Genomic DNA, 23,193 nt, shown 5'->3' with positions numbered 1-23,193 from the left:
GCAATAAGCCACAAGAGGCCGTGGGTTTGTGGGGTGAGGGGAGTGGGGCATGAGGAAGTGCCGTAAACCTCCCTTTAGCCGAAATCGAACACAAACCCATGGACTCAAATGGCTTATTGCTTATCTAACACAGATCCCTGACCAAATTTCTTTAAAAGTGCTGTAATAATTAATTTACCACGCGTCGTTCAGTTGACAAGTTGAGGAGGTGGTTGGTTACAGCGGTAACACCACTGGGCATGTGCACGTTCGTCGCACTGCCAGACACACAGACACTTTGCCATAAAAACTCAGCGAGGGGAGATAAACACAGCAGGAATGAAATGTCTTTGCAATCACACTGATACCCAAACCACAGATGGTGCAAAGATGTGTTTTTCCTGTATTCTCCCACCCCAACTGCTCCACATTCTCATTATCAACTTATCAACTGGTAGTGCAGGGAGGTGCAAAGTCACATAGTGCAAGCAGGTCTGAGAGCAGGTAAGGTGCAGTCACATGGTGCCGTCCTACAGTGTGTGTGTGTGTGTGTGTGTGCGTGCGTGCGTGTGTGTGTGTGTCTGCATGTGCGTGTATGTGTGCTTGTGCGGCCTTTTCCATGAGGGGGCAGCAGTAACAAGAGTGTGGCAGGGCCCAGACCATTCTTGTGGGTTAGTGCAGGTGACAGTCACAGCAGCCTTCTGGACAGATGCTGATATTTCTGAAGATGTTCCCTTTTGTTAGGAACAGCATCAAGGATAATGTCACACTACGTACGCATGCATGCTTGCATGCGTGCGTGTGTGTGTTTGATTTTTGTCTGTCTTATATGTATGTTTAGTTTAACTGCACATGTAGACCGGTAGACTGGTGAAACGCAATATCAAACGTCTGTGCTAACCCTGTTAAATAGATTTTTGACAATAAAGTACACTTGAACTTGAACTCACATCCCTTCTGCTCCTGTACAAGTGTTCATCACACTTTACAGATTGTGATGTTTTGCAGTGCAGAAACAGCATGGTCTTGGCTCTGGTTGTGCAGCTCCACCAGCATGCACATGGAGCTCCACTTGGAGTGCCGCAGCGAGCTGAACTCCAGGTGCTTGTCACTCGCCAGCATCAGGAAGGCGTCTCGCCCGTCCATCAGATTGCACGGCATCAGTGGGTCTGGGTCAGTGATGGGCAGCAGCGTGTTGACTGTGGGGTCGTCAATCAGATGGATCACAAATAACCCCTGGTAAAGTGGGGACAGGGTAAAGGGTTAAAACGTTAGCGCCTCTGTGTCTTTACAAAATTGGGCAATACAAGTGAAGTTTTTATTTTGTAGTGCTATTATGCTGACATAAAGGTTGTGCGAACAACCTTGACTGAGCCTAATATAAAAATGATTACACTTCTTATGCACATACTATTTTTCCTCAGACATTCCTAAGGAAAGGGTTAAAATACTAGAGTCGATGGGTTTTGCAGAATTGCAGAAATTAATTTCAAATAGTCCAGTGTTTTAAACACAGTAACTTGCTATTGTGCTGTTAAAGGTGAGAATGACCTTCACAGTTGGTGCTTTTTGCGCAGAATTGTGAAATTAAGTGAAGACCCCCCTGTATTTGTATGCGTGTGAGTATGTACAATATGGTATTGAGCTTAATGTGAGAAGGACCTTGACTGATCCTCAGTAGAAAAGATTACACAATTGGAAGCCAAGCTGAACATTATGGTCACTATTCAAATGCAATCATTGTAGTGTAGAGATTGGCATGCTACGCCAATGCTTAATTTCAGAAAAAAAAACCGGTATGATCTTACTATCCACATGAAATGTCTTGGAAGGGTGCCATAGCCAATAGTAACACTGCTTCTCATATACGTTTGGTTTTGGTAGATGTAGACCAGGGGTGGGGAACCTATGTCTCGAGGGCCGTTAGCGGCCCTTGAAGTCGTTTTATCCGGCCCCCGATATAATTTTAATGTTATGCAGCTTCACATGAAATATGACATATTTTGTAAAGGAATATTAGAAATTACATTTGCAATACAATTAAGTTATATTCAGGAGTCCTAGAGAAGGTGGGGACTGTTTTAAAGGTGTCTGCCTTCAATATAGGCCTAAAGTGAAGGTGGAAATCCTGGTTTGTGTTCATAATGCGGCCCTCGGAGGACTTTTACGGCCCTCGGATGAATTTGAAGTGGCCCCTCGAATGAAAAAGGTTCCCCACCCCTGATGTAGACAGAAGACATTATAGTAATTATCTCGCTGACAAGTACAACAAATTACTGGTAAACTGATTTATTGTATAAAAAGCCAATTCAGATTATCACATGCATCAGACGTAGCTGAAGGTTAGCTGTAGCCTAATGATTAGGGAGGTGGTCTTAAGATAAGAGGGTTTCAGGTTCAAATCCCACCCTGACCTCTCCCTACCCCTCCACCCATGGATGAGGTGCCCTTGAGCAAGGCCCCTAACCCCACACTGCTCCAGGGGCTGTAACCAATACCTGTCAGAAACTTAAAGTCGCTTCGGATAAAAGTGTAAAAGTGTAATGTCATGTAATGAAGCGTACCTCTTTGTGCTTCTTCATGGTGGCGTAGAGCTTCTTGAAGAGGTCTTTCGAGACATTGGGCATGCCAGGCTTCTTCTTGTTGACTGAGCTCAGGTTGCTCTTGTTCTTACTAGTCTTCTTGCTGTTCTTCTTAGCGTTCTTCTTCTTAGCTTTGGTTGCCTGAAAGAAACCAGAGAGGACATTACAATTTAAATCTGTACATCAAAGTCAATTGTAACATGGAGCAGGCTTCACTCAGAGAGCAGGCGGCGAGCAGGCGACACTCATCACTTCATTAATTACTTTTGAGGGTGCTGGCCCAGATGAAAACTTCAAATGAAACAAAAAGGGGGCACACCTTGCAAGTGTCTTTTATTTGCATTCTGTATATCAACCACAGCCAGATTTAAAAACTATTCAATGGACAAGCATTCACAATCATAAAGAAATGATCCTACACTGTAAATATTGCAGCCAGTTAAACGTAAAAAAGTAAGTTGCCCTTCTGCCCTAAGTTTGAAAATTAACTCAACTTGAGAAAGCCTCAAGTTAACTTACAACTTTAAGGCAGCAGAGCAACTTACTGTTTTACCTTTAACTGGCTTGCAATATTTTACAGTGCAGTAGGATTGTGAAGACTCACATTGATGCTCTTCCTGTTCTCCTTCATCTTTATATCCTCCAGCTCCTTGATATGGTCCTCCAGCTTGATGGGCAAGAAGTCCCCCTCGAAATAGGGCAGCTCCTTAGCACTAGTCAGCTGATCCTTGGTGGCCTGCTCGAAGATGTCCTGCAAAAAGACCCAAACGACAACCGCTCAGTTTGACATCAGCATTATTCACATAAATAAAAGCTAAAAATAAAAATTAGAAACAGGTTGTACTGTATGTGTTCGGCTTGAAACATTTCTTCATGATCAAACTAGGCGTATACATGCAGTCGTCTCCAACTGCTAAATGTATATCCCCGAAACGCGATGCATCCAGTCCCCCATCATTTCCACCACTCCCATCCACGTATTTCTAGACTTACAACTCTGGCAAAAATTGAAAGACCACCTCGAAATTACCAGTTTTTCTGGTCTTACTACCATGTTATTTCCATGTGTGTCAGTAAAATGAACATTGTTGTTTCATTCTATAAACTACTGACAACATTTCCTCAGAATCTCGAATGAAAATAGGCTATTGCCATTTAGAGCATTTATTTGCAGAAACATACAAATAGTCAATATAACACTGAAGATGCAACGTTTTCAGACCTCAAAAAATCATCAAAAGAAAACGCAATGAAATTCACTTTAAAACATAATAGCAACGTGTTAAGTTTGGAGGGGTTCAGAAATCAATGTTTTGGTAGAATAACCCTGGATTTTAAATCACAGCAGTCATGCATCTTGGCATGCTCTCCACTAGTCTTTCACATCGTTCTTGAATGATTTAATTCCACCCCTGGTGCAAAGATTAAAGTTGCTGAGCTTTGTTTGATGGCTTGTAATCACCTCTCTTCCTTATGATCACATTTCAGGGGTTTTCCATGGGACTCATGCCTGGACATTGGGCTGGCCATGACAGGGTATTGATCTGATATCCTTGATGCTTTGCTGTCAGCTGTTTTGGTTTGTTTGATCTGGTGACCCATACTTCACTCTTCAATATACCCTGTAGATTTCCATGCCACGTTTTGGTGCTTTGGAGGTCATTCTAACTCACCAGAAATAAAACGTTGAGTTACGGATGTAACCTTGGTTCTGTGAAGGAAAGAAAGGCTGCCAGACGGCTAGCCCAAGGGGCTGGAATATAATCCGCGCATGCGCGAGTTCTGAGGTACACTTATATCAAAACTTCATCACGTGAGTATGCCGCGCTACTGTACACAGTATATAAGTCCCAGCGCGGCATACTTCGTCCTCATAAAAATCCTGAACGCGAAGTCCAGAGCGACGACGAAGTCTGGCAGCCTTTCTTTCCTTCACAGAACCAAGGTTACATCCGTAACCCAACGTTCTGTTTCACTCAAGAAAGGCTGCCAGACGGCTAGCCCAAGGGGCTGGAATATGTATGCCCAAACGTCGCGGCGGACAACCATACGACAATTGAATAAAGACACTGGACAATGCAAGAGTTAAAAACCCTTATTGGATGTCCACATGCCAACAGGGCTAGAGTGACTGGTTAACAGAACTCAAGTTAAACACAGTCGAATATGTGACCATCTGTCACAAGCTTAGAACCGAATTCCCAAAGGATGTGGGAGATAACATGTTGAGGTTATAGAACCTGGTGAAGCCCAGCAGGCCACCGGGCAAACCTCTTGTAAAAGGACTCCCTTCAGCAGCGACCATGAGGCGGCCCAGAGTTAGGAGGGCGGTAGCAGTCCAACACAATCGCCTGGTTGAGATTCTGTGTTGAAAGAATCTCCGGCATTAAGTCTGTATTAGGGCGTAGGACCACACCGGTGCCTTCTGGCTGAACATGGAAGCAGTCAGGATGAGTGGACAGCGCATGTAGCTCTCCAATACGCTTCGCTGAGGTGATGGCGAGAAGAAAAATCGCCTTCTGAGACAGCCATTTTAGGTTGATACTCCCAACGGGCTCGAATGGGGGCTTCGCCAGAGCACTGAGGACAATGTGGAACTGCCATGGCGGCACAGATTGAAGCCTCCTTGGGCCCAGTCTTTGAGCTCCTCTCATGAATTGGATAGACAGAGGATTAGCTCAGAGCGTTTTGCCATCTACTCGCTCATGGCAGGCGGATATTGCAGAGAGAAAAACCTTTAGCTTCGAAGGGGACTTGCCTTCACCAAGTTTCTTTTGCAAGAATTCCAGGACTGAAGCTAGAGGGCAGGACCGGGGGCACTCATGCCACTGTTCGCACCATGCTTTGAAGGCTGCCCATCTTTAAGAGTACACGGCTCTTGTCGATGGGGCCCTAGCACACTGCAAGGTTCTTGTAACTGAGAATAACAACCCCCGAGCGAGGAGGGTGTCCCTTCTAACGGCCAGACCCACAAATTTAGGGCGGCTGGTGTCAGGTGCCACAACTCTCCCCTTGCGCAATGGGAGTTGCCATGGGGTACTCGAGAGGAGGGTCTGAATCTCTGCAAACCATGGCACCTGGGGGCGAAATGGAGCCATTAAGACAACTCTCAGGTTCTCCTTCCTGGTCTTCTCCAGGAATCATGGAGAGAGGGGGGGGGGAGATCGTCCACCCCCAGTGGTGCGTCGTCTTGGTTTAAGGAAAACCAGAGTGGACAGTGGGTCGACTCCCTTGAGGCGACAGATTGCTGTGTGCCTTCCCAAAATGAACCCAGATCAGATGCACTGTTTCCGGGTGCAATCGCCATTCACTTGGGTGTGGCTTACCCCTTGACAGCAGGTATGCTGCTGTGTTCAGAGTGCCCGGCAGGTGCACTGCTCTGATCGAGTGGAGTCGAGTGCCTGCTTAGAGGAGGAGTTCCCGGGCCATGTTGCGTAACGCCTGGGACCTCAGGCCTCCCTGGCGGTCACATATGCTATGGCCGACATGTTGTCTGTTCGAATTAAGACACTCTTGTTCTGGAGTACTGGCAAAAAGTGCCGGAGGGCAAGATATATCGGTCTCAACTCGAGAATATTTATGTGGACAGTTTTCCAAGGTGGGCGCCACACTCCTCTGGTTCCTACATCATTCAAGACTGCCCTCCAGCCTGACAGCGATGCGTCAGTGGTCAGAACTTTGCGCTGGTAGATTCTGCCTAGTCGTACACCTCTGCACAAATTCTGGAGTATGGCCCACTATTGGAGGGCTCATAGGCACACAGGTGGCAGAGGGACAGATTTTCCCCTGTCCAGTACTGGGTGTACTTGGGCAGGTACTGGACCCATATCTAGAAGGCCAAGGCGTACCACCTAGGATGCAGCAGCCATGAGGCCCAGCAGCCTCTGACACTGGTGAGCATGCACATTCCTCCGTCCCATGAACTGTGACCGGCATTGTTTCAGGGCAATAACCTTCTGATCCGAGAGACATGCCACCATCGTCAGAGTCCAGTTTCACTCCAAGGAAGGTGATTTGTTGTGAGGGAGGCAGTTGGCTCTTGTCTGAATTGAGAGACAGGCCCAACATTTGCAAGTATTCCATTACCATTGCCGTGTCCTGCCCTGCCCGCTGACTCTACTGGGAAAATTTTAACCAGTCGTAATTGAGATAGATAATTGACTCTGACGCCCCTCTGACACAGCAGGCTCAAGGCTGTGTCCATGTATTTTGTGAATGGGATAGGCCGAAGGGAAGGACGTTGAACTCGAAAGTTCTGTCCTCCAACGCAATCGGAGAAACTGGCGATGAGCAGGGTGGACTGCAATGTGGAAATAGGCACCTCTGAAGCCTATACTCGTGAACCAATCCCCGCACTGAATCGATTGACAGATTTGGGTCAGTGACAGCATTTGAAATGCAACGGGCGTAAATACTGGTTTAGTGGCCTTAGGTCCAGTATTGCACGGAATCCACCATCTAGTTTCAGAACTAGGAAGTAGCTCAAATAAAAGCCACTCCGCCGTTCGTTGCGACTTAACTCCCTTATTGCTCCTTTCCTTAACAGAGTATTTATCTCCTCTGTAAGGCCAGCTGCCACTCTGGGTCTGGCTGATGAGAAACAAGAACACCCTTGAACATGGGTGGGCGGCGCCTGAACTGTAGCCGGTAACCAAACCGTACCGTTGAAACAACCCAAGAACTGGGAGAACACATTTCCCACACCTCCAATTGAGTGTGGGAGAAAACGTGCGGCAGGGCCACCTTCCCCACAAGAGCTGTAGGAGGGAGGACGAGAGCAGCAATAGTCATCCATCGCGAAATAGTTGCCAAAAACCAACGTTATCTGCTCCGTGGATGTTGGCAAACTGTGCCCACTGTCGCATAGGGGTAGCCGCCTCTGGTTGCTCCCACACAGTCGTCATTTCCCTGACAAAGTCCGGGGGAAGAGGTCTGAGCTCAAATCAGAATGATGGGGAGATGTTAAGCCATCTATGTATCCAGCATCAAGGTTATCGGATGCTTGCACTCATAGCAGCTCCACACTATTATCAGCACCTTGTGGGGACAGCTGCTGTGGTGACACCCTTGCAGGCTGCACTGAAGGGGCCACCTGGCGCTCTGTGCCTGATGGCGCAGCCTGGTGCTCGGGCCCTAATGGGGCTGCCTGGTGCCCAGGCCCTAGTGGCGCTGTATGGCGCTCAGCCAGCTGCTGCATCAACCACTGTTGACCGGATGTCAAGGACAAATTTCCCTTCACCAGAGATGCCATTTTATTGCTAGAACATCATAGGTCTCAGACAGTTGCTGAGGAGAGGGTTGAGTAGCTGGTATCGAACCAGAGTCCGTGGACGCCTGGGAGGATGGTGTATTATCTCATGTAGCCTTATTCACCTTACTCAGTAGAGTATGTGATGAGAAGGGGAGACCGCTCTCCCTGCCCTTAAAGCTAGTGCATGATCAGGGCTCAGACATGTCACACACAGTGTATGTCCATCTTTCACTGGCATTCTACTGTTGCAATTAGAACAGTTCTGGAATCCAGGCATCGTTTTTTTTATTTTTTTTATTTTTTATTACTTATATTAAAAAATATAAATATTATTATTATTATTATTACTTCATCATTAAGTATCATTATTATTTCAGTCACACCTTGACTTTAGGCATGAACCTGATAGCACTGTTACTGCCTGGTACCAGATATGGTTCCAGCAGAGGTGCAAGAGATGGTGGGCACTAAGTGTCTCACACTCCAGTAGCAGCACTAATCACCCTAGGTACCGACCCTGGTACCAGCGTTGATCACTCATCGGTACCGAGAATGAGATTGTTGGTACCAAGAGTAGCGCAGCACGAGATCACGTCATGTGAGGCTGCTGGAGTAGCCTATATAACATGCACGCAAGCAACTCCTTCGACAGAGGGAGAGCGGCGGCAGGCAGCGTTGATTAGCTAGAGGGATGTCCCTGTAATCTCTTTCCTCCCTAGAGCAAACCACAACAACAGATTACTTACCTCAAGTTGAATTTCAAGTTGAATTTCAAGTGGAATTCTGCTACCAGCGTTGATCTCTCACCGGTACCGAGAATGAGATTGTCGGTGCCGAGAGTTGTGCAGCACGAGATCACGTCAGATGAGGCAGCTGGAGTATAACATGCACGCAAGCAACTCGATAGAGGGAGAGTGGCGGCAGTTTGTTACACAGGATAATTATTCCACTGCGGAACCAACGAGCCCAGCGAGTAACTTCCTCGACAGAGGAAGAGTCGCGGCCGTCCTGCAGGAGAGTTCATGCACGCAAGCAACTCGATAGAGGGAGAGTGGCGGCAGAATCACAGTGAGCTACTGAACGGCGCCGAAAGGTGCCCGTAGCAACATCGGAGATATAGCTAGAGGTATATGTCTCTGTAATCTCTTTCCTCCCTAGAGCAAACGCAAACCACAACAGTAGGCCTAGTACTTACTTACCTCAAGTTGAATTTTAGGTGGATATGCGCCTCGGGGATTCCACGAGAGTAGCTTCACATGCGAAAGCACAAGCTACAGGGAGAAGCCACCGTTACTATAAGCGGCGATAGCACACTTTAATAAGGTGGGGATAATAGCCTGATAACGATAGCCTGGAGAGGGGCAACAATAGTCACCAGCTCTCGGACAGCTAACTGCCAGTAGGCACCTCGTTACCAGTATCAATTCGTACCTTATCAGATCGCGTGAGGGATTAAAGAGGACGAAGTATGCCGCGCTGGGACTTATATACTGTGTACAGTAGCGCGGCATACTCACGTGATGAAGTTTTGATATAAGTGTACCTCAGAACTCGCGCATGCGCGGATTATATTCCAGCCCCTTGGGCTAGCCGTCTGGCAGCCTTTCTTGAGTGAAACAGAACCGCCCATTCATTTTCAATTTCAGTTATCATGTTAACACAAAAGACCTTACGTGGCGGTGGCGCACGCAAAGACATTACATCCCCAACCTTTATGCGTTTCAGGGATATAGTAAAAGACAACAAATGAGAAAAAAAAGAGTAAAAAAAAAAATGTAGGCAGGTTAGTGAATAGGAAAATTTCTATTTCACGGTGCCATTCCTTCTATGGTTGCTAGGTCTCTGAAGTTCTTGGTTTACACATACAATTCTAAATATAGCAAAAGCATGTTTAAAAGCCCGTTCTCTACACACAACCCACCTTGTAGTCGTGCACGATGCGCGCGGTCTTAGCCTTGACCAGCATCTCCTTGTACCAGTCCTGCAGCCTCTTGGGTGTGGGGATCTTCTGGTCCTCGGGGTGACAGTGGAAGACGTAGTTGTCACCCTTGCTAGGAGGGCATGCCCAAATGTGACCCGTCGTGAACCTATAGTTAATAATGTAAACGTTAAGGCATTATGTGAGCAACGAATTCATATTATACAAAATCATGACTGTGACCTACTGTGAATCTACGGTTAATAACTCATAATTTTAGGCATTCATATAATGACAACAATAACAATAATAATACATATGGTCTGTAAAGCATCTTGGAGTGTCTAGAAAAGTGATATATAAATCATATCATATAAAAACAAAACAGATAATAAACATCTATAAAGACATACTCAACAAAAGTAGAGAAAAATAAACAAAATATGGGTCCAAAACATGTAAACAAAAACAAAACAAGTCTTAAACACTGCTTTCCCCGGCACTTGGTTGTCAGAAAGCTATGGGTTAGTTTGTAATGACCTAGAGTAGGATTTGATTGCGTTTTCTCACCCAAGACTCTTGACATACTCCAGGTAGCCAATGAGGATCTCGTGGTATACGCCTTTCCTCAGGCTGCGAGGCTGAAAGAAGTGCACACTGTCCAGGTAGGAGATGTAAACCCGCCTACAGAGGAGAAAAGCAAGAGAAGCACCACGGTGGGGGTCAGGAAAGATGGAAATGGCAATTGAGGCAGGATTTTTGTTTGAGACCACTGCAACTAAACAAAAAAACCTAGTGGTTTTACTGTAAAATACTATGTTGTACTTATTTTACTTCTATCCTGGCAGTAAGGTACGCGTCATGTCATAACAGTGCTGCTAACAAGTGGAGATTATACTATATATAACGCTCACATTTTATTATATTGCCACTGTACTGACAGAGTGTAGAGTAACTGCAACAGCCTCTACAGTAAGGTTCAGTCCCCACCTTTGATTTGGAGGAAGGCAGTCCGAGCCGTACTCCTGCACGTGCATGCCAAAGAAGCACACGTCCACGCCGTCAATCTCCTGATAGGCAAAGAGAGCTTTGGACCTGTAGGGGAAGGACTTTGCCATTTCACCGCTGTCCACAAACCTGATTGGGTAAACGTGAAAAAAAAGTCTTGTGAAATGTTGGTGAAGTAACTATCAGGACACAAGAGATGTAGACCAACCTTATTCCACAGAGCAATAGCAATAGATCTAATAGATCTTAACTAGGGCTGGGACATTAACACCTTAATTTTGATTAATTAATCACGCGATTCGATTAATTAATTAACACGATTAAAAAAAATGTATCTTAATCACAGTATAATATAGCTACACATAGTTCTGGATTAGACCAGTGGAGGGCAGTATTACACCTGATGGTGAACAGCCTGCTGAAATTGAGAAGAGTTCTCTCTTTCTTTAAAAATGAATAATGTTTTTAGATTACGCCTATTTATTGTAATTATTGAAAATCCATGTGAGTTTTTTTTTCCACTGTTCTCTAGTCAGATATTTAAATGTGAATAAAATGTGATTAATTCAATTAATTAATTTCTAGCCTATAGATTTATGCGATTAAAAAATGTAATCGAGTCCCAGCCTTAACCTTAACCCAAGCATAATAAACATTCCATCACCAGGAATAAAAGATGTAGTCTTTTTTTCACTACAGAGTCAAGTCCACCGTCCCAGGTCAAGTCCATTAACTGAAATCAACAGGTTGATTTAATTTACATTTTCCACTTTTGATATCCAATTTGATAGACGGCTTGACTGTCCCTTTGGACAAAGCAGATCTACTCCACAATAAGCAGGCTTCTACTCTTCAAGCTCTTAATGAAAAGCCTTAACAGTGTTTCTAACAGTGCTTTGAAGCTAAGGCATGCACCTTGGCAAGCATTGTTCCCTGCCTTGTCTAAGCCATTTTGAGAAAAAAAGCAAACACATTCACACATGCATAGACAAAGCTAAAAGAAGACTGAATACGCATTAGGCTTAAAATCAGTGGTGTCATCTACAAGTAAATAAATTAATTCACAAGGGTCCCTCACCTGGCCTTCATGCCCGGTTTGACCTCCACTTCTTTGTTGGAGACGTGCACCACGCGCACGGTGACCTTGCCCGCATTGTGGTTTTGTCGTGTCAGGTAATTGTTCACCCACCTCTCCAGGAAACTGCCCAGCTTGGTCTGCGGTAATTCTGCACCCGGAGAGAAGTGAAAAGATGGAAAGAAAAACAAAGAAACAAACCATGAGTAACTTCTGGGAGACCCTTCATCATCATCATCACAAAAGCAAAATGTGACATACATTACATGTCTTTTCACATCCACTACATATTTCACTATTGCAGAGGACATAGTTTTGGGTCTGGGGAGTCGTTCTATGTCTTTCAATAAAAAGGAAAGGAAAGGAAAAATAGAAAAAAAAACTAAAGTCATATTCTCAGCTGCAGCTAGCCCACTTACGTTTGGCTGTATATTTGTTCTCCTTCCTTGATTTGTTGGGTCAAAGGCATCTATCACACACAAAGCTGGAAAGTAAAAGGTGAGTGTAAAGGGTGAGTACAAGAACAGTTTCACAGCAAAAAATGAAAACAGAAAAGGATTAACTAGGTGCAGAGCGGCTCATTTTGCGATTTTAACTTTGAAAATCGAAGACAGGGCCCTCAATGTCTCAAAGCTGAAGGGTGTTTTGGTTATTGACCCTTTTAGAAACTACATCATCATGACTGTGCGCACATTTTTGACTCAAACACACACACACCAACCAACAGTGCAGACCCTTAAGAGAGAAAACCTGCCATCCTGAAGCGTGTACATTTGTAAAAAAAAAAAAATGGAATAGCGTAACAAGTGTACATTTAGGATTTCTGAGAGGGAATAGGCTGTTCCGTGTCTGTGGCGCCCCCCACATATATGAAGTTATGGTGACCATCCATTTTCTTATTTCATAAAAAACATCTGGCTAGTTTCTTTACAAACGTGCGGTACATGGTTGATTGTGCTCCAACAATGCGCACGGAGCCCGATGACGTCACATCTGTGTACAAACAGTAAAAGGATCTATTGACTCTTTCAGAATCGATGTCCTCACTGAATGCCGAATGCTGAATACCGGTGGGACTGCACTCTAGGGGCATGAACAGGGGAGTATAGAGTCGATTCAGAATGAATGGGCTGCGCTCTCTTGACAGCGGCCCCTAGGTGAACCACAGGCATGGGTAAAATAGGGAGTGGGGAAGCTGTATGTAAAACTGGCTGTGAACACACACACACGAACAGAAGACCTGCCGTCCTGAAGCATGTACATTGATAACAATTAGAGATTCCGAAAAGTACACTTCTTATGCTATTTTGAGAGGGAAGAGGCTATTCCCGAAGCATAGGAGATTTTTGTTGTGACAAGACATTAAACTACTGATTGGACTGAGGACATCATCAGTTATCGCGACCATCCGTTTTCTTATTTTGGAAAAAAAACACCTGCTAGTTCTTATACAAACAAACGGTGCATGGTCGATTCTACTCCAACGGTGTGCTCGCAGCCAAATTATGTCATATCTGCTTACAAACAGTAAACGGGTCAATTGAGAACAACTGAGCTACAAATTTCTATACAACTTACCCTTCTGGCCAAATTGTGTCATTGTGCAGGACGCAGATCTGATGCATTTTACGGCCACAGTCAGTGCACTCAACCAGTCTGAGTGGGACAGACAAAAATACCAGACATTAGATATTTTATTTCAAAGACAGATAAAGTGCACACAAGAAAATGTGATATTTAGATTATAAATAGGCATGGCACATACAATTCCGGGTCGAGTGCATTCTTCTTCCTCTGAAACTGATCTTTGTTGATGGACCTGTTGAGATTCCAGAGGGGGACCAAACGGGAAAGAGAGACAACAGACAGAGAAAAGCCAGACAATGGGGGTAAACATGACTACAGCACAACTAGACAAAAATGATTGGACAAGTCCTTGTTAATACACTTCACTTACGGATCATCAGCATGCAGGATCGTAAATGGATATATACCTTTGCATTTAACACCAGCTGAGATAAATACTATACTACTAATACAAGCGCAATAACATCAACACTAAAAGGTTAATGCTGGAGAAAGTACGTAAAAAAAGTACAAGGTATTGGGTAATATTTAATTTTAACCAGACATGTGGACTCCAGTCCAGTGACTTGGACTCGAGTCTGACTCGAGTCAGCGGTGTGAAGACTTGCGACTTGAAATTTCAAGATCAGAAAGGACTTGCGACTCGACTCGACTTGCACGCCTTTGACTCGGGACTCGACTTGGACTTGACAGTTGTAGGCCTAACTTTCAATGACTTGGCGTGACTTGCCATGTTGGGTCTAAAAAAAAAATTCGGTTACAAGTCCAACCCTTGTTTTCAGAATGCAACAGCCCGCCCACATTCTTTGTTTGAATCACGTCATTGTCCTAAGCGGTGCTATGCCATTGGCGGCCAGATGCGGCCGGACGCGGCTGGCCTGGACGCGGCGACCAGCGGCAACAGTGAAACACCATTTGCGAGTCTCCAGAACAAACATAGCCTACATTTTAAACCATCGCGGAAGTTAATTTATCTCCCTCTCAGCCCCAACTCATTTTGCATTCTTAATAGGGTAGGCTATGGAAGTTTGCACTGTGATCAACAAATATTTTCTATCAATGTTGTAGGAAGTGTGTGTGGTGGGGCGCTGTGACAGGCGTCTGTAGGCTACACACGTGAAGCTCTCGCTCTCTCGCCCCTCGCTTACGACAGAAATTCAGTGAGAACCAAGCTGTCTAAATATTTTAGCTAAATGGTGATGGACATTGATTGTTGAACATTAGGCTATTTAAGCAGTTGAAATAAAAAAGCACACACTGCTGACATAACCGAACCACAGGACTTAATCTATTGTTGTTTTACCTATCCGTTTTGCTTTCCCTGTCCTTTATGAATGCGCTTGCCTTCAGCCCCCGAAGGCTGTTACAGTATGTTCCGCTCCCACACACTATGCTTGCGAGTCAGTCACTTCAAAGTGAAGTGCAGCCTTGCGAATAATTTCCACCATCGCAGACAAAACCACGTTATGATGGATATGTGGCGAGGTAAACGTTACGAATATGGCTTGCTTTTAAGTTTCCCCCAACCCAGGAGGCTATTTCACGACCACAACTCCACGCGCTGAAAATGCATGTTAAGCTCGCGCTTCTCAGTCTAGAAAGAGTAACCTCTCGGTAACATTCTTTGCATTGACCAGCCACCATCGGTTGAGTATTAGAATCAATACAAAAAGACACGTTTATACATGTCTTAGTCTTCCAGCATGCAATCGAAAATAGGCGAGCAGAGAACACTTGGTCTTGCTTTCATCAAAAGAGCTCCACCGGTTGCCTACTTTAGATGCTGGGTGAATGGTTCGAAAGGGAAATAATTTAGCCTATATTCATGACAGTCTTGCAAAGAGACAAGACAAACGACCAAAATTGTCAAATAATTGGTCAAGGCGCGAGATGAGGAATACTTCATGGCTATTGGAAAAACTTGGAAGAAACTAAGCGCAAGTAACACTGCTTCCCGCGAAGCATTGCGCTTGAGGGCTATAGCCTAAACAAGCTATGCGCCCCGAACCTCACTGCTTGTTGTTGGATGACTTGAATCGAAACATTTCTAAGGACATCGGGGCTATCTTTGATTCCTGGAATACCGCCTCAGCCAGCTGAAAGCAGAGTAGCAGTGTCCCATGTGTCAAATGGTAAGATAATGCCATACCTGTTCCTTGAAAGTTTTAAAACTCAGCCTTGACACACTATCATGTCAGCCACATCAGTTCAAACGCAATCTTTAATGCAGCCTATCGTGAAGTTTAAATGTAATGCGAGGTAGAGGTTGCAAGCTACTGCTGAGCAGCGCAAGACATGGGCATGGGTCGGCTCCCGTGGATAAAAGGCATGTTCCCTCTCGCGTGCTGCTCTCAGCCCAATCCTTGCGCGCGCGAACCTTGTATCTCGTGGTGTCGACACCGCTTTATCTTATTGTAGCAGAGTGGCAATTTTGGGTAATTTACTAAAATAATAATTAGCAATTTTAAACAGCTTGCACGACTACGCCACTGGAGGAATTTCGCCCCCAGAATATAGTTTAACTCCAACCCGTAATTGTAAACAACAGGCAACACAGGTTCGTTAAAGACCACAAAGACAGGGTTCAAATCACTTCTTTTCTTTTATTATCTTACACTTGTTTTAGTAGTCGACAATTAAAATAGATAAAGGTTCCGGACACCCGCACCCCCTACATGGGCCACGGCGGCCAAGGTTTCCCCACTAAATGTAAACAGCACAGCAAACTAAAAATAAAGAAATAAAGTAAAAATACAAAGCCCACACCAGTAATATTGCACAATGGAATTTCACTACAAAGCGCACGGCAAACCAGCTAGTTGGGGAAAACCCGTGCACTGGGAGGGCCCAAGCAGAGTGGGGCGAACCTTAAACACACAAAACAAAAGTACAAGAAAACAAATAACAGGTAGAGAACTCTCACTTTCTCTTTAACACAAAATAAGGAAATCAAAGAAAACGAACCTCACACACTCGCGCGCACACACAGTCATTCATTTCATTACGGCAACTAGGCTATAGCAGCAGCCCGCAGACAGCCAACAGGTGGAGATCCACGTACCTGCACACAGAAATTACCGTAAAACACAAGCAAACAGATACTGCACACTAAAGGAGTAGGCTATGAGCAGATGATGGTGACCTACCACAACAGTGCAGAAAACGACGCTTGTCTTCGTAACCACAAGGCGACGGCGCACAACACCTGCTCCTATAACGCGACAGTGACAGCCATAGTGAGCACTTCTGTAATTAAAATCTATGAGTGCGATGTAGGACAGAGGCGACGGCTACATACCAAATACAGAGCGCCGGGAAAGTAGACAGTTAGTAACCGCTCTGCAGTCGCACCTCCGGAACAGACAATAGCCTGCCCCACGGAATCCCTCTCCCGTGAAGTGGGGCCCTGCACGGAGTCGACCCGACCAGCGGCACCAAACCCAACAAGGGCACAATCGCCACAAGAGCACACACAAATCTGCCACCTCCTCTCCGAGAGGGCTGTGCCAACTATTTAAAGAGTGCCAAGCACTGCCAATTGGTGTGCGCTGATCACATGGCGCACGAACGCACGGCAGTTATGATGCGGTTTAAAGGCACATATCCCATTATGTTACATTCATGTTTCTCACAGTTCGAACTACATGTTTTGTTTGGTATTTTGGGGGAGTTTGGAGTCGCAATTACCGCTGCTTGGAAATGACACATTAGAGCTACACGGAGAACTGGGATGTAACCCTGTTTTCCAAATTAACAAAAAACAGGAAACATAGAACCAGAACTTTGTTTGGCTACAATCTATGACCTGGACGGTGAGGCATGAACAGCATACAAGTGCCTTTGTGGGGGAGGAGAGGGCGATTGGGGAGAACAGGGAGACGAGAGCATGGCGCGAGGCGCATATTCGTTCGGGAAAAATGAGAGCGAAATGTTGGATAGGGCATTACACACCTTCCTTCTTCCTACACTGTAGAAGCACAGAACGAGGTTGCCTCGTTCATTCTGCAGCGCTAACGCCATGTTTAATTGACAGCGTGCTGGCGAATAGTCTAGTAGTAGCCTAATATAATTAACAAGACGTGGATTAATGATTGTGCAAACTAAATTCTAGTTAACTTGGACTGTGACGCAGTAAAAATGGTTGGTGATGGGCCATTGCGGCGAGAATGTGAGGGGGAAAGCGACAATGCCGATATCAGCTTCAACAATAGTAGAGTAGAGTAGAGTAGAGTAGAGTAGAGTAGTAGAGTAACTTTATTGATCCCCAGGGGGAAATTCAGGAAATTCATCATTACTTTACCAGGAATTTAATACAACTAACTAGGCCTACTTTGTCCTCATTTCTTAGCCCATATGGACAAGTGTCTACTAGGCTAAATACTGTTGGCACGTAGCCTACAGCAGACTATAGCCTAGCGCTGCACCATGCATGTGGTCATTGGTGGGTTCACAGTTATGACACTGTCAATGCTCAGCTTTTGGTTCACAGATAATGGGATGAAGTGAACATCATGGACCAGCTGAGACAGGGCTGCCTGCTGAGCTGTGCTGTTAACTCATCATCCTGTCTCACATGTGTAGCCCCACCCCCCATACGCACACACACACACACACACACACACACACACACACACACACACACACACACACACACACACACACACACACACACACACACACACACACACACACACACACACTAAGCTCAATTTAAAAAAAGAAATTGATTACCCCTGCTGTATGTCATATCTTAATGAGAATGGTGAGCTTAATATGGTACCTTAGGGAAAATGGCGTCTTTTAAAGCCAAACCAAAATGTTTACATTAGTCGAGTGTTACACTACAGTAAAGAGAGGGGGGGAGGGTGGGTAGCACCTGTAAGACATTACTACTTTCACCCTTGGCCTTTGTGGGTAAATTCAAACATAGTACACTGAAAGTGTGAATCCGCGTTTTCTGGTCGGAAGTGTAATATGCCCCCTTAATGTCTTGACAAAACCTTCCAGCCAAAGCTGTCAGCGGCCCTGCCTGTGCTCCTAGTGAAAAAGTTAACCATAGTCCTGTCCTTAGCGTTATGATGCTAGAGTCTGTATAACTTACAACCTTGACTAGATATGACCGGCCCACCACCAAGACCAGGGTGGAGTAGTGGAATAGGTTTATGCCATCAGATGATGGAACGGACACACACACATACGCACACATTCTTGCAAACAGGACTATTTGCCCACTGGACAGTAAATATTTGGCATATGGTTGCTCCTTTTATGTGAAAAAAAAAAATGAAATTAAATGACATTTTACTTACACAGCACAAGCACTAGTTGGGTTTAGATTGATTTATCAGTAACTTTTTTAGTAATTGTCATCCTTTTACTCAGGTCTCATTATTATACTTATGAAATTATGATCGAAATTCTGATTGCAAATAGAAAATCCCTTGTGACTTGTTAAGGACTTGAAAAAAATTGAGACTTGGACTTGGACTTGACTTGGCTGGGGTACGACTTGGACTTGGACTTGACTTGGTCAGATGTGTCTTGACTTGTGACTTGACTCGGACTTGAGTGGAAAGACTTGAGACTTACTTGGGACTTGCACATTAGTGACTTGGTCCCACCTCTCTAAAATTTTTAGCAGCTAATATTAATTAAGCGCAGAGCTAGAGAAGACTAAGATCTAACACAAAAAAGGAGAGTTCAAGAAAGCCAACAATACTCACGTTTGAGGCTGCGAGGGGTCGTCTCCCAGGGAAACGCTCTCGGCCTGGATTTTGTTGAAACACGTCTCACAGAAGTGGTACCTGTCAGTAAGAAACCCATTTTTTGGTAAACTGCACTGAAAAGAGTGAACTGCAGATGAGATCTTGATGTAGCATTTGTCGTCGGTTTGAAGCACTTGGATGTTCAGAGTAGTAACGTCCTGACCAGGGGTGAGTTTCTCAAAAGGGAAGTTGTTAGCCTGTTAGCAACTTCGGTAGTTGCCAATGGGAAAATGCATTGAAAGCAACGAAGTAGCTAATGTAGTAAGCAACTTTGGTTTTGAGAAATTCACCCCAGTGTTGCTGATTGTGACTTGTACTCAAAGACACTACTACTACTTCATCGTAAACAAATTGCTCTTGAACAGCAGAATTGCAAGTCAATTCCAAAACTGCATAATATTGATAGGATGTAACAGCTAAACTAAAGCATACCCATTGTGTAATATAAAATAAAAGGTAATCAAAACATCAGTGAATAATAAAAAAACAGTGAGTATCCCTTGATTGCAATTATGACAAATGTTCACCACTGTCTTGCATCAATTTGAGTGGTATCGATGTTCAGCCGAATATCCCTGATCAGCTGTGCAGATTTGCTACAATCAGAAACGACTTGAAAGACGCAACTGTGCAAATGGAAATGGCTGGAAAAGGTGATGTTGACAGGCTATCAGCGAAGACTTGAGATCACCCGAGATCCAACACAATTCAACAGTCACATCATAAAATAGAGCACATTAAATCATTGTTAAGGGCTGTAAATTGTAAAATAAATAAGGCACTGGAAATCTTTTTTTTTTTTGGGGGGGGGGGGGGGGTGGGGGGGGGGGGGGGGGTATGGGATTATAACTATGTGTGTGGTGTGTGGTGTGTGTCTAGCCTGATCAAAACAATTCAGAAGTTACATCAGTGAGTGCGTTTATATGAAGTTCAATATCCCAAATATGGGGCATATACCGGTTATGATCATATTCGGAATAAGGTGTTTATATGAGCACAGACCGTTATATCCCTGTCTACATTCTTGACTGTTGTAGAATTCTCTTCAAATCTGTGTAGGCTGGATATCAGCAACAGCGTTCTATGGGAAGCCCCTGTATTCAGGATAAGGTTCTGTCGGAATACTCCACCTAGCAAATCCCGACTTTCTCAGTATCACGAATAAGGGCTCATGCCGGGAAAAAGTATTTATATGCTCAAATGCAAATTTGGGATACTTAATATCCTGATCATATTCAGGATCCTGAACTGCATGTACAGTAAATGCACTCAATAAGGGATATGAAATCAATGTAACCTCTTACTGCAGATGGAGTCGCCGGCGGACCTATTCAATATTTGCTGAAAATACTCAACTAGGCCTATAACAACATTGCTATGACAGTGCTGAGAGCCTTAAGTAACATAATGAAGACATCCATTACAATTTTGGTGACAGGGTTACAGCATAGGCTCTGTGCTAAGGGGTTACAGAACCAAATAATACAACATTGGAAAACTACTTCTCTCAAAGAAAACAAAAACTTAAGAGGAATTTTAGATAATGTAGCTCCTATTAAAACGACAACAAGAACCAGAGCTAAGTCTTCACCTTGGATGAATGACTCACTCAGAGCCTTAAAAACAAAATGCAGTTACCGAGTGTCTTTGGAGGAAAACAAAATTAGAAGTTCACAGACTATCCCTTAGGGATAAGATCTCCTACAATAATGCAGTATGCTCAGAAAGGAAAGCATATTTTTCCAAAATCATGACAGACAATCAAAATAATGCTAGAGTTCTTTTTTCCACCATTGATCACCTGCTTAATCCAACACATACTAATAACACTCTAAATGCAGCATCGCATTCTAAGAGGAATTTCCCAGCTTTTTTAACAAAAAGATTGTTGACATTAGGGAAGGCATTGCAACCTCTGGGGCCCACTCTGGTGACATACCGAGGGGAGACTTAACCCCCCCCCCCCCCAGGAAACCGCCGGGTTTCCAAAATTTTAGTCCAGAGGACGACCTCTGTAAAAGGAAAGTAAGCAATCTACACGCAGCCTTGACGCTATTCCCACATCTTTACTGAAAAACATACTTGGTTGCTTAGCAGCACCCTTACTGGAAATTGTTAACACTTACATTCTCAGAGGCATTTTTCCAAGCTCATTCAGAACAGCCATGGTGAAACCACTACTCAAAAAACCTAATTTAGATCAAAATTCTTTGAACAACTATAGACCTATATGAAAACCTCCCATTTATAAGCAAAATATTGGAAAAAGTTGTATTTAAACAACTTAATCAACACCTAGCAGGAAATTATATCTTAGAAAAAATCCAATCAGGCTTTAGAGCTAACAAAATGATTAGTGACCTCAGGCTCAGCACTTCTGCAAACAAAGTTTCGGCATTCATCCTCCTCGACCTCAGTGCCGCCTTTGACATGATAGACCATAACATACTGATCGACCGCCTAGAATCCTGGGTAGGACTGTCCGGCCATGTCTTAAACTGGTTCAAAACATACATCATAGGAAGACAATTTTTTGTCACCAACAAGTATGATGTGCCTTTTGGAGTTGCTTGGGCCCTCTCCTCTTCTCTCTCTATATGCTGCCTCTGGGCTCCATCATCAGAGAGCACAGTGTTGATTTTCATAGCTATGCCGATGATACACAATTATACATCTCTATTGAGCCTAGCCAAATCGCTGCCATGCATGCCTTGACCAAATGCATGTCTGCCATTACAGAATGGATGAACAGTAACTGCCTAAAACTAAATGAGGATAAAACTGAAGTGCTACTCATTGGCCCTAAAGACAAATGTGTAGCGCTTCACTCAAGCCTAGGTGACCTACGCATGCATTTTAAAGATAAAGTTACTAGCCTAGAAGTGGTCCTAGACCCTGATTTGAGCTTTGAGCCTCAATCAACATCAATAAGATAATAAAATGTGCTTTTTTCCATCATAGAAATGTTAACAAAGTATGCAGCTTGGCCCCCCGACAAGACCCCGAAAAACGTATTCATGATTTTGCCACCAGTAGGCTAGATTACTGTAATGCTCTCGTCTCTGTTCTGCCAAAAAAGTTATCTCCATCTTGTTAACTCCAACTCATTCAGAATTCTGCGGCAAGAATCTTAACAAGGACCAGAAGGAGAGAGCACTCCTGTCTTGGCAGACCTGCTCTGGTTACCTGTCTCATACAGAATCGACTTTAAGTTTCTGCTGCCAGTATTTAAAGCATTAAATGGGCTTGCCCCCAGTTACATCTCTGACATGCTCTCTTTTTATGCCCCTGGTGGAGCTCTCCAGATCCGCTGACGCCAAGCTCGCTTAGGATTCCCACCCCCCCACGAAAGAAGATTGGCAACACTGCGTTTGTGTGTTATGCGCCCAAGAGATTGAACGCCCTCCCCATCGACATCCGATCAACCAGCTCCATCGACTCCTTCAAGAAGCAGCTGAAGACCCACCTTTTCACCCTTGCCTACTCCTAGTTGCTCAGGCGTCACAGCGTCCTTAATCTGTTCATAACTAGCCCTGGCAGGGGGCTGTGTGTGTATGTGTGTGTGTGTGTGTGTGTGTGTGTGTGTGTGTGTGTGTGTTTGTGCGTGTGCGTGTGCGCGCACATGTATTCTAATCGTAGCTTTTTGTAGTGAGATGAGAGAGCCTGCAGCTTCTTCACTCACCTGTTCTGGTAGCTAAAGTAGGCGGCATCTGGCAGGATGGTGCACAACTGCTTCCCATAGCAGCGCAGGGTTTGAGGAGAGAAATGCCGCTGAGGGACAGACAGACAGACAGAGAGACAGACAGGCAGGGAAGGGGAGCGGCACAGGTAGGGGTAGGGACACAAATCAAACAACGAACCTTTACATCAGGGATGTCAAACGCAAATTCACAGGGGGCCAAAATTAAAATATAGGATTAAGTCACAGGCCAAACCCATTATATATACAGTATATATTTTTAAATGGGCTAAATTTCTGTATACACACTCAAAGGCTCACTCATACTCAAAGGCAAATTACACAAACA

The 23,193-nt window shown here is 44.5% G+C and overlaps 1 pseudogene; it reads right to left on the bottom strand.

Moving 5' to 3' along the window:
• Positions 1-957: 957 nt before the first annotated feature.
• The window catches only part of LOC134440033 (histone acetyltransferase p300-like), a 43,263-nt pseudogene continuing 21,027 nt past the window's right edge, over positions 958-23,193 (bottom strand).

Source organism: Engraulis encrasicolus, chromosome 23 (genome assembly GCF_034702125.1).
Source record: "Engraulis encrasicolus isolate BLACKSEA-1 chromosome 23, IST_EnEncr_1.0, whole genome shotgun sequence".
Classification (NCBI taxonomy): domain Eukaryota; kingdom Metazoa; phylum Chordata; class Actinopteri; order Clupeiformes; family Engraulidae; genus Engraulis; species Engraulis encrasicolus.
This window is presented reverse-complemented; position numbering and strand designations above follow the sequence as displayed.